Source organism: Lagenorhynchus albirostris, chromosome 17 (assembly GCF_949774975.1).
Source record: "Lagenorhynchus albirostris chromosome 17, mLagAlb1.1, whole genome shotgun sequence".
In the NCBI taxonomy this organism is placed as follows: Eukaryota; Metazoa; Chordata; class Mammalia; order Artiodactyla; family Delphinidae; genus Lagenorhynchus; species Lagenorhynchus albirostris.
In genome coordinates, this window is record NC_083111.1 from 32,235,545 (window position 1) to 32,248,220 (window position 12,676).

Below are 12,676 nucleotides of genomic sequence, written 5' to 3' on the forward strand. Positions count from 1 at the left end.
AGCCATGGCCGCTGAGCCTGCGCGTCCAGAGCCTGTGCTCCGCAACGGGCAACGGGAGAGGCCACAAGGGGGAGAGGCCCGCATACCGCAAAAAAAAAAAAAAAAAAGAAATATGTTCTACAACACAACCCAATACATATATATTTTATCAATGAAGACTCACCTATAACTTGAGAGTCTTTGTTATATGTATAATTGAAACCAAATTTTATGAAAATATACTTATTCATTTCATGCAGTACACTGGTATTTTTCTACTGTATTTTATTGTTTACAATTGCTTGTCAATCCTCACCAAACTGATTTCAATTTCCACTGAGACTCATGACCTGAACTTTGAAAAACAAGGTACTACATTTCTTTTTACCACCATGGGAATTTTGTGAGGATTAAATATGATAATGTGTACAAAACCTTTAGCACAATGCCTGACACAGACTGTGCACCCAGTGCATGATAGTGATTATTACTGATCTTGTAAATTAGCAGTAAGTAAGGGAGGCAAGGACACTTAGGGGGAAAACCTGACTGGAGTATAGGTGAATTTATGGCCTGTTGGCATCTTTCCCGGGCAGTGAGATAGGGAATTTCCCCGGTATTTTAAATTAATATTGTAATGGAAATCCACATTTAGAAAGACCTGGCTTGTAGCTAACTCTGATTTCCTCTTCTTCACTATAAAGGGCAATTTACAAGTTGCTATGCCTCTCTGCTGGAACCCTCAGTAAACCCAATTTTTTCATTTATGTTCCCATCCCACACTACTCTGGACACTATGAGCTTTATGAAATTGGTCTTCAGCTGGGGAGGTACACTCATTTCCTATTGATGCTTTATTAATTACCACTACCTTAGTGGCTTAAAACAACACAAACTTATTATCTTACAATTCTAGGGCTCACAAATCTGAACCAGATCTTACTGGGCTAAAAGCCTTTCTGCTGGCTCTGGGAGACAATCCCTTTATGTTTTCCAGCTTCTTTTTAGATGCCAGTATTCCTTGGCTCTTCTTCCATCTTTAAAGCCTGCAACAGCAGGTTGACTCCTTCTCACATCAAATCACTCTAACTCTGACACGGATTCTTCTTCCCTGAATCTTCTGCCTTCGTCTTCCATCTATAAAGGATCCTTGTGATTATACTGGGTCTACCTGATAATCCAGAATAAGTTCCCTATTTTAATATCTTTGGTTTAATCACATCGGCAAAGTCCCTTTTGCCATGTAAGGTAACATTCAGAGGCTCTGGTGATTAGGATGTGGACATTTGGAGGGGCAAGAGGGTCAACTATTCTGCCCAGCACAGGAGACAAACCTTACAAAATAGCAAATAAGATTTAACAACAACAACAATAACACATAACATTTATTGAACATTTACCATACAGTAGGCGTTGTGCTGAGTGCTTTACTTGCTAACTCATTTCCTTGTTGAGAAACCAAGGTTCCAAAAGATCAGAGAGTGTCAAACCTAGGTGTGCCTGACTTCAAAGGTCATGCTCTCAACCACTTGACTACATAGTTAGGTACTAGATGTGTGTACAGTTAGTGGTTTGCAACTTCTCCCCAGCAAGTACTCCTTTTTGTCTTTCCCCACAAGAACCGTATTTTGAAAAATTCTGTATGTTAATTTTTTTCATTAACCAAAGATAATTGTAACAGCTGATAGCTTTGAGCTAACCTCTTTGCCTCTTTGGATTTATATAGTTCCAGCCAAATAATGCAACTTAATATTTTATTTAACATATTTTGGCATCATTTTGGGATACTGAAGCATAACCCACTTTGTAGATGCCTAGGAGTTCAGAGAAGAAGGAGATCAATGGGGGTGGGTGGAGCAGTCAGAAGAAATAGGGTCTGACTTCAGTCTCAAAGAAGCAGAAATTTCAGATAGACTAGAGAAGAGAGAAGATCATGAATGAGAAGTAAGAACAAGTACATGTAGGAATGAGACATAGGGAGCTTGTTAGGAGAACTGGAAAAAAGAAATTAAAGAAGAATAAATAAAACATTGAGGCTTTGAAAGATAGGTAAATAAAGTTAAATTTAACCAGACAGGAAAATGCAGAAGCTGGAAAATTTCTGAGCAGGAGCCCTTGGGCTTGGGGAGATTAATCGGCTAGAACAAAGAGCATGAAAGGAGGAAGTGAGAGACTGGCAATTGTAATTCACCTTCCAGGAGGGAAATTGGTGGCTGGGAGGCATAGAGAGGGGTAGAGACTAACTTTTCACTATACCCCTTTTCATTCTCCTAAATTTTATACAATCTACATGTATGAACTAATGTAATATATAGATACACATGTAATACATACACACATGTAATATATATAATGTATAAGTAACATATAGAAGCAGACATGTATGTAAGACTATCATTACTGACCCAAAATACCATATAATAAAACTACACATCTACTTTTAGCACACTTAAGAATTAAGGATAAACCACTCCTCAGTTGTACTCTGCACCCCGCAACGCCTGCCCTGAGTAGAGCAGCTTCAGCGATTTTCTCATTGGTTTAAAAAATTGATCCTTTAGTCTCTGTCTACCTACCTCATCCTAAGCATCAACTCCAGGTTGGGCTGCTGCCCAAGCAATTATATATTGCTCTTACATGTTTGCCCAACTTGAACGAGAACCTACTTCAGAACTGACTCAGAAATCTCACAGGATGTTGTCATTCACCCCCAGGATCAATGATCAATAAGAGAATTATAAGGTCTATTCCTCCTGACCCAGCTCAACGTCCTGACTCAGACAATGCCTGCTAGCTGGCCTCATCCCCACACCCTAGGCTCCACTTCATCACCAGTGTATTGGCATCAATATTTATCTTTTCAAAGGAAATTTTTTATCTCATAAATCAATAGGTATCCTGTTGTTATCAGTTGTTTTGTTTTTAAGAGCTAATTAATGAAATAACTTCATCAACGATTTTGTGGGAAGATGTTGAACCTTTGTACTTTCTGAATAATCTATGTTTTATTTGTAGTGTTAGAAAGCTCAGCAGTGAAAGCAAGTACCCCATAATGCCCAGGCACACAACCTGCTGCATTAGTGCTCTGAGCAGTAACTGAGACAAATGGAGGACTATAGAATTATTCTAATGTTTTGAGGTTTAGGGAGAGTTGCATTAGAAAACAATTCCTTAGTCATACTGTGACTTCATTACATTCAAAGCCATAGTGGCTAGCTCTTATAGTTTAGAAGTTATACATGAAGATTACATAAATAAATACAAGATACAGCAGGCAGAGGAGAGAGATAATAAACCAAAACTGACTGACACAGCTAGATCCTAAAAGCCAGTTTGGTTACTCTTTGAACATTTTTTTGCAATTTTCATGTGTAAGATAACATGCTATATTGTACGAATGAAAGTGTTACATCTAATTATTTGATCTGCCTGTCTTATGTTAGTCAGTGGAGAAATATTTATTGAGCTCCACACAGATGAGTAATTTTAGAAACCATGTTAGTAGGGAAACATCCAAGGGTGGAATAAGTGCTAAGCCTCTAAAAACTGTTCTCTCTTTTCTTAAAACTCCTGGGAGGCAGGAAATACCCTGTGTTTTTCTATATGTGCCTTGTCCAGTGTTCACCCTCAAATGACACTAAACTAGAATAAAGAAAACCTTAAAGAAGAGCCATGATTCAAAACTAAAATTAATTAGTATGTCACAGTTCATAAAGTACTTCCCTTACGGATGAGGAAAGCAAGTTTCAGTAAGGATAAGCAATGCAGGTACTAAAATAGAGACTGGGGTTAAAACCAAACATGATCTTGTTAACGTGTTTTTATATGTGTGATTAAGGCCAAGCCTTTGCCCATCTACCCACAAATTATAGATAAGATGTTACAAACTCATATTATGGAACCTGACTCTTAAAACATTTTATTGCCCAGAGTGTAGTGAGGTACAGACTTCATTCACCATGCTATTGCTTCTTTGCAACATACACACCCACCAGTTGTCCTGGTGGGACATGGTTCTCATTCTTGGATTTTGTAGCCCTCTCTAAAATGTAACAAAAACTCTCTGGAAACAGCTAAAAATGATTCTCTCCTTTGAACTGACCTTCAGGTCACCTCCTTCTGTAAGTTTTTCTCAATCATTTACACTCTACAAAATAATAGTGATTAAATTCCTCATTCACTAACTCTCTGGTAACCTCCATACTGCAGCATGAATATAATTGAACCTCTTTACTGTGTTTCTGTTAAATATTTGTGTGCATAAACATATGTACACTCTGCTACGTTTCCAATGATAGCTTCTTAATAACAGATATTTCAGGCATTTAATTCAGATGTATGCACCATTTGAGTACTCACTAAATAAAAATATATACAATGCTTTTATTCTAATAAGTTCATTACCTCATCACAAAGCAAATATAAAGAAAGCTGCAAATTTATGATAGTCGGCTCTGACTTTTACATGTATAGGTCCTGGTTTTACTGTGATTCTAGGATACTTTATCGTGTACCTCATTAATAAGGGCCCTCTGATAAACCTGAAATAAACCATCTGGTTTACTCCCAGTTCTATCACCTTTTACTTGTAATACTTGAAGCTAGTCAATCTACTCTTAGACTTAGTTTTCCCATCTTTAAAATGGGAATTGTTGGGGAGAACACTTACCACCATCCCTTCATTCCAGGTATTTTCTTCCAGGAGGAGTTCTTTCACTGGAATAACGTACCCAGGCTCTCGCTGTACCATCCATTCCCCTTCCCTCATCAGGCCAGTACTCCTTCCTAGGGGAAGAGAAGTATCTTACCTGACTTGTAGGTTTGGTAACATAGTACCTCATCTTTTTTTCTTTGGAATCTTCCTGCCTTTATAATAGCATTTATTAGCCCCATCATATCTTTGGAATCTTCCTGCCTTTATAATAGCATTTATTAGCCCCATCATATCTCAATAGGGGTAATAGTTACAACACAAGCTTGTCTTAATGATATTGTATTTGGTAGAATGTAAAACATTTTTATGTGTGAGAAGTTAGTATTTCAATTTTAATACTTCTTTCATCTATTTCATAATAAGTTTTTAAAGAAGATTGATATATTCATTCAATCAGATGACTAAGTTTTCACTAAATCCACTAAAAGGAATAAACTTAATACCTAATTATGCTTGAAATAAAATATCTTCCATCCAACATATTCAGTTGTACATGGTTTCTTTAATAATATTTTAATTTTCTAAATAGGTGAAAGAAAATACTACTGCTACTTAGACTACAGTCTAAGAGTTTAGAGATACAGTTTTAGATTTAGAGAGTTATCAGAATATTGGCTGCAAAGATTTTTAAAAATCTGGTACTTTTGTCATAATTTTACCTTTGTGTTGGTGTATTAAGTGAGTTACTCTATGGAAATTGCTTAGAAGAGTCCCTGACACGTAGCAAGCATTATGTAAGTGTTAGGTTGTTGTTTGTTTTTTTTAATTAATTAATTAATTTATTTATTGGCTGCATTGTGTCTTCGTTGCTGTGCGCGGTCTTTCTCTAGTTGCGGTGAGAGGCAGCTACTCTTTGTTGCGGTGTGTGGGCTTCTCATTGCGGTGGCTTCTCTTTGCTGTGGAGCACAGGTACTAGGCACGTGGGCTGCAGTAGTTGTGGCACGTGGGCTCAGTAGTTGTGACTTGCAGGCTCTAGAGAGCTGGCTCAGTAGTTGTAGTGCACGAGCTTAGTTGCTCCACAGCATATGGGATATTCCCGCACCAGGGCTTGAACCCGTACCCCCTGCATTCGCAGGCGGATTCTTAACCTATAAGTCTTAGTTATTATTGCTGTTGTCGATATTGTTGTTGTTGTTGCTGTTTTAGAAATTCAGTACCTCATGTCCATATCCCCATAATCCACAAAGGACTTGAAGGGTGATATTATGGTCAACCAAAATCTCTTCCTCAGGAGTTCTGGGCTATGAAAAAGAAACTACACCATAGCTAAGTCCCTAGAGAAGTTAGAGGAGCCAGTTCTTTAACTGAAATGCAGACAGTGAGGGCTCCAGGCTGGGTAATAACTGCTCTATGAATCTGCCAATGTCTTCTATCCAAAGATCACCAGGAACACATCTGCAGTTCTATAAATCTGGGTTTACTGACTCATTGCAAGCAGGAGTTATGTGTACCATGAGGAATCAGGACATCTCAGTAAGAGGATGTTAGAAATAATTTATTATAGGATTTGGACTTCTTGTAGGTGATTCTGAGGAGCATTCAAGGAAACGGGTATCTTCCCTGCATTGGATGCTGTCTGGAAGCAGGAGTGATCCTCTGATCAGGTATCTCAATAATTTATATCTAGACAGTGAGAATAATGAAATTGAGATAAAGCTATAATTGGTAAAGAAGAAGCAGGCACTTATTATTAGCCAGGAAAGGGCAATGTTTGCTCATTTTTGTGGTTTGAACAATGTTTTTACATCTGTCTGTTCAAACATGATAATGAAGTGGTCTTATTTTTTCTTGCTCCACTACAGTGACAAAATAGTCCTATCTGAGGTTGGTGTTCTATGAAAGTGTTTATATTGAACAGGAGAATGCCACAGATTCACTGGGAGTGCCAGGCCAGCTCCCAGCTAATAAGGGCTGCTTTTCTCTTTCTTAAACTAGGTAAGAATGTTGCTTGAAGGGCAGAGATGGCCAGGATAATAACTATTATTATTATTATTTACATAGATTGACAGGTTTACAACTTATAAAGTTCTTTTATATTCATTGTATAACTTGAGTCTCTCAGAACAATCCTGGGAGACAGGTAGGCTATAGGGCCTCCACATCGCACAACTCTCGGGGGCCCATTCATAATGTATTCCACGTGAATGGCACCTCCCCAGTGTGAACAGTGTCCTTGGCAGGAGTTGTGCAACAAGGTTTCCCTGGCAGGGCAGACATTTCTATTCCTTTTTACAATTATAAAAATTAAGTCAAAGAAGCTTCCTGAGTGTTCCTTAGTTCCCAATAAACCTTAGAGTTCTCTCTGGCAACCTGTTCAGCTGCTGACATTGGATCCCTGCTTCAGTCATGTTTCTGATTCCAAATTGCACCAGCTGGCGCTGTTATGACCTAGACCAGTGGTCCCCAACCTTTTTGGCACCAGGGACCGGTTTTGTGAAACACAATTTTTCCCCGGACTGGGTGGGGGGGATGGCGAGCAATGGGGAGCAGCAGATGAAGCTCCGCTCGCTTGCCAGCCGCTCACCTCCTGCTGCGCGGCCCAGGTCCTAACAGGCCTGTGCACCTGTACCAGTCTGCGGCCCGGGGGTTGGGGACTCCTGAACTAGACTATTGGCTACTACAATAAGAAAAGCTCTGCCTTCTTCCACAACTTTGTCTATGCTTGCCCAAAAAAGAATACTAAAAATGGTACTGAACTTATAAGCTCTTTCATATAGCCACTGCCTAAAGCAGAAAAAAAAAAGTGTGTCTTTGTCTGTGTGTGTGTGTGTGTGTGTGTGTGTGTGTATGTGTATTGCCTAAAAACTATATCTTAGTATATTTTGCCTACAAGCTAGGAGTGACAGATGGAGAAAATGATTTTGAGTTCTGAAGACATTTGAAAAAGCAATATCCTGTTTAATTCAGGAGCTAAAATTTTTAAATGCAGACTGAGCTACTGGTAACACATCTTTCCACACTCTTGGAAACCTGCCAAGTAAAATGTCAAAAGAAAATGGAATTTCCCACGAAATGTCCATTAATAATAAATTTTTGTCCATCACTGTCTTTTTGTAGCTGGGAAATTCCCTCTTGCTACTAAATTCCTCTCCTGAGACATCATATAAAGTGAAACTGAAAATGTAATACCCTAGTGATACAGCAAGCACTTCCCGGAAAGAATATGAGCTTTAATTCAAATAGATTTGTGCAGGAATCATGTCTCTGTAGTTCAAAAACTCTATGACTTTGGGCAGTTTGCCTTACCTCTCTTCATTAAATTACCATGCAGTCTTCTTTCCCCTAATTTCTGAGTGTGCCCTGGACTTCTCTATCAGAACATTTATCACACTCTACTGTAATTGTATGCTTAGGTTCTCTCTCCCTTAGAACATTAAAAGCATTTTAAGGACAGAGACCATGTGTCTTTTGTTATCCCTGTATTTCCAGCACCTAGCATTATGGCACATAATATTTGTTAAATTTATTTATTGTCTTAGGGAAGGTGAACTGGAGATCTGAAGAATCAGGAAGCCTTACTCCTCATTTACATACCTTTTTATAATTCTTGTGGTTCTTTGTTATGGCAGTCCCTGGAAACTAATACACCCAGGTACAGCTTTTTAAAACTTTTTATTTGGAGATAATAATAGACTCACAGGAAGTTGTAAAAATAATACAGAGAGGTCCCACATATCCTTCACCCATTTTCCCCCAATGGTTACCAGATGCTTTCAGACCAAAGAATAGAAAAAACTAGAATATGAGATGTTTTAAATTCTTCCATTTGTACTTTTTTAAGTGGTTTATTTTTCAACTTTTCTGTCTTGTTTCTAATTTAAAAGACTATGAGATATATCCCCTCTTTTTTTGGATTTCCTTCCCATTTAGGTCACCACAGAGCATTGAGTAGAGTTCCTTGAGCTATATACAGTAGGTTCTCATTAGTTATCTATTTTATACATAGTAGTAATAGTGTATATATGTCAATCCCAATCTCCCAATTCATCCCACCCCCCCCACTTCCTCCCTTGGTGTCAATACATTTGTCCTCTACATCTGTGTCTCTATTTCTGCTTTGCAAATAAGATCATCTATACCATTTTTCTAGATTCCACATATAAACGTTAATATATGATATCTGTTTTTCTCTTTCTGACTTACTTCACTCTTTATGACAGTCTCTGGCTCCATCCACGTCTCTACAAATGACCCAATTTCATTCCTTTTTATGGCTGAATAATATTCCATTGTATATATATACCACATCTGTTTTATCCATTCCTCTGTCCATGGACATTATATGTATACATATAGCTGATTCACTTTGCTGTACAGTAGAAATTAACACAACATTGTAAAGCAACTATACTCCAATAAAAATTAATTTTTAAAAAAATTAGAAAAATAAATAAATAAAAAGAACTTACAGGAATAAAAGGCATTGAAGTTAAAAAAAACAAGCAAAACAAAAAAACAGACTATGAGAGATTTCAAGCATGCCATTTCAAGCTACCATGTCCCTAAAACAGCACATGCAGATATAAATAACCTTTATTCTCAGTAAATGGAAAATATGACTTAATATGATTCTACAGAATTTTGAATAGATGAATTCAACATATAGGTGTGAGGCTTGTTTTTTAGCCTGATTTGCATAATTATTCTCATGTTTTTTGTTTCTCATTTAGTTGATGTAGTTTAGCATCAGTAATCTTTAGGTTTCCTGTCATTAGCCATTCATTATGGGCATTAATTAAACAATGTACATATCACTAAGAATACATATTTTTTAAGCTGTATAATGGTGAAACTATCATGAAAGCTAAAGTTTGAGGTTGTGATAAAAAAATTGAAGCCAGATATTTAGAAGGTCTGCAATAAAAAGAATCTTAGCATTTAAATGAGTTTAGAAGCACTGAAATACAGGAATCAGCAGATCAATATTATACTATCTATCTCGAAAAGAAATGAAAGAAGGTGTGTGGAAAAACAGCACTCTCATTTGTCTGCAGAAAAAGAAAACTGGAACAACCTCAGTGAAGGTCAATTCAACAATACAAACCAAAATTACAAATGAACATAACTCTTTTGTCCAGCAGTTCAGCTTCTAGGGCATATATATGGATACACTTACACATGTATGAAATGACATATGTAATGATTACTTATTGCAGCATAATTTGTAACAGTAAATATGTGGAAACCAGCTAAGTGTCCACCAATGAGGGGTAAATTATGGCATATCCATCATTTAAAAAAAAAAAAAGTTGAGAAAGCTTTTTATGCATTTGTATGGAAAGATATCTGAAATAGATTACTAAGTGAAAGACAAGCAAGGTGAACAGGTATATACTGTAATACTAATTAAATAAAAGTAAGAGACATAATATACACCCACATGTATTATTTATTTTGTATTTAAACCTATTAACCTTTTATTGAAGTATAACATATATATATATACAGAAAAGTGCACATTGTGTAACCTCAAAGAATTTTCATAACTGAACATACCCATGCAACTGGCACCAAGAGTCTAGGTCCTAGATCAAGAAACAGAACATTTCTATCACCCCAGAGGCCTCATCCTGTCCCTTCTAGTCACTATGACCACTCTACAAGAGTAGACATTATCCGGATTTCTAAAAGCATAGGCTAGTTTTGCTTGTTTTTGTACTTAATAGGAATTGACTCATAAAATGTATACTCTTCTGTGTCTAGCTTTTTCATCCAGTATTGTATTTGTGCAATTCATCAATATTGCACACTGCTCAATATCATTGCTGTTTAGTATCCCACTGTGTAAAAAAATGGGCCACAAATCATTTACCCATTCTACTATTTATGGATATTTGGGTAATTTCCAGTTTGAAGCTATTATAAATAGCACTACTATGAACTTTCTAGTATATGCATATGCATGTCCATATACCTAGGCAAGGAATTGCTGAGGATCTGCATATCTGCAATTTTAATAGTACTGCCATACAGTTTGCAAAATTGATTGTACCAATTGACACTCCCACCAGCAATGTGCAAGAGCTCCAATTGTTACAAAACCTCACCCACACTTGCTATATTCTGTCTTTTTAATTTTAATTATTCTTGTATTTGTGTACTGATATTGCACTGTGGTTTTAACTTGCAGTTCTCTAATGACTGATGAGGTCGAGCACCTTTTCACATTCATTTACTATTTGCTATTTAGATATACCCTTGTGTGAAGTATCTAGGTGTTTTGCCTAATTTTCTATTGAATTATCTGTCTGTTACACTTTTAAATTTTGAACCATGTGAATACTAATTTTCAAAAATTTTAAAGTAATGTAATTAAAAATATATATAAATTTTATAGTGCTCTATGCTGCATGTTCTCTCCTTCGAGATTTATAATATACTAGTATTTCAGAAGCTCTAAAAAGTCTTAAAATTTTCACCACACAACAGTCAGAGAAACGCTGTTTCCATTCTTGTCTAATTTTTAGTTTTCATGGAATTAATAATTGCTTCCTTTTTTTACTTGCTTATATTTTTAAGTTCTCTCGAATTTTATCACGTATTTCATTAGATCTATCAAACATCTATCAATATAACTACCCAAATACTCAAAATGAGTAATCTAAATAAATTCAATTACACTAACCAGTCTTTCTTCTTGGAGTCTGCCATCTTCCTTCTCCGGTGAAAATGACTGCTCTCTAATTCTGCCACATATCTTTCACCCTGGAATTTCCCTTCACATTCTCCTGGTCCTTTTTTCTGGGTCCCACGTCTTTCTCTTTCTTGTCTTGCTCTCATGTTTCGTTGGAGCACATCCTCTAGTAACTTTCCCTTAAAAAAAAAAAAAAGGTGGATGGATGGATGGAAAATAAATGTTTTCATCCTTGTATATGTGAAAATGTTTTTATTCTACTCTTACTCTTGATGGATAGTTTGACTATAGGATTCTAGGTTGGAAGTTATTGTCTTACAAAACTTGAAATTTCACTGTAGTGTTTTAGCATAAAAGTGTTATTGTTGAGAAACCCAATGCCATTCTAATTCTCATCCATTTATTCCTGCTTCTTCCCTCTGAAAACTTTTAGAATCTTCTCTTTATTCTTAGTGTTCTGATCTTTTTAATGGTGTGCTTTAACATAGGTCCTTTTTCAGTCACTGTGGGTAGCTGGTGGGTCCTTTAAATATGAACATCTTTGTCTTTTGGTCCTGGAAGAAATTCTTGAATTATTATTTTGATCATTTCCTCCCTTCTTAATTTTTGTTCTCTTTCTCTAGAATTCTGTTTGTAAACTGACTGGATGAATGAATGAATGAATGGGAAAAGTTTTCTGAGCACTCTTTGTAGCAAAAAGCTTATTAAGGAATGAACCACAGATTATCAGACCATATCTTTAAAGCTAAGTATTTTATTTTAAATTATCAAATTTTAAAACACACTCTTTCATTACAGCTTCCATTTATTGTAAAATGTAACACTGCTACTCTCATTTCAGGCAATACAAAAATACAGGAAGCACTGATTTTCTGTAGGCAGAAATCCCTGATTGAAGTCAGGCATTCCCTATTACTTTTGCTTTAGAATTCATTAAATGCCTAGCATGGACTTGGTATTGTGTATAATATTTGCACCACACTTTGCAAAATAGCCATTTCAGGTGTAGAAAAGTGTTTGTTTAAGGTAAAAAGATCTTTGCAGTCTTTTTTGGTTGGCATTAAACACCGCATTCTTCCCAGATCTATAAGAAAGAAATGTTTGCAGTCTTACCTGGAATCAAGGGAGGGACTCTCTCAAGGTTACTTTTCAATCTCTGTCTGTAATTATGGACGTCAGGAGAGAAAAAAAAAAAGTCAGAAAAATAGGTCCCTAGTAGAGAAGCACTCAACAGGAACTAAACATCTCAACGTTTAGACAGGATTAAACTCTGACAGGGCTTATCAGCCACCCCCACACGACTGAAGTAGTTGGAAGTGAGGTTAGACTGGAGTCCAGATAAGCAAGTG

At 36.6% G+C, this 12,676-nt stretch overlaps 1 protein-coding gene across 1 annotated transcript in view; it reads right to left on the bottom strand.

The window, feature by feature from the left end:
• LOC132507956 (uncharacterized) overlaps nucleotides 1–12,056 on the bottom strand; it is a 31,155-nt gene extending 19,099 nt beyond the window's left edge. Inside the window, exons 1-2 of the mRNA XM_060127734.1 lie at nucleotides 11,319–12,056; nucleotides 8,837–9,002 (exon numbers count right to left, since the gene is read on the bottom strand). The gene's annotated coding sequence lies outside the window, so the exon portion shown is untranslated. The remainder of the gene's footprint in view (nucleotides 1–8,836; nucleotides 9,003–11,318) is intronic.
• Between the last annotated feature and the right edge of the window lie 620 nt (nucleotides 12,057–12,676).